The following is a 447-nucleotide window of genomic DNA, read 5'->3' on the forward strand; positions in this document are numbered from 1 at the left end:
TGAAAGAGACAGAGAGAAAATATGAAGAGAGAGGATGAAAAGTAGAAGCTGACAAAGCCACGAGGGATGAAAGGAATGAGTAAGGAGGATATGGTGTTGAAGGGAGAGTGGAAGGAAGCAGAGTACAGGGGCTGAGATGGGATTGAAAGAGGAAAGAGTGATTGAAGGCTGGGAAGGGAAGAATAGAGGAAGGATGTGGGACTAGGAGGGAAAGAAGAACTTAGGGCAGAGGAAAAGGGAAGGAGGGACGCATGTGGTATTGAGAGGAAGGTGAAGGAAGAACAGGCTAAGAAGAAGGAGGAAAGGAGGCAGACATGTGGGGCTGAGAGGGAGGGGAGGGGAGGAGGTACCTGGAGCAGAGGGGAAGAAGGGAGGCAGATGAGACTGAGAGGGAAAGGGGGGAAGGAGGTACTTGGGGCAGAGGGGAAGGAAGGAGGCAGGTGAGGC

This window comes from Vombatus ursinus, unplaced genomic scaffold, assembly GCF_900497805.2.
Source record: "Vombatus ursinus unplaced genomic scaffold, bare-nosed wombat genome assembly UNPS02014775.1, whole genome shotgun sequence".
NCBI lineage: Eukaryota > Metazoa > Chordata > Mammalia > Diprotodontia > Vombatidae > Vombatus > Vombatus ursinus.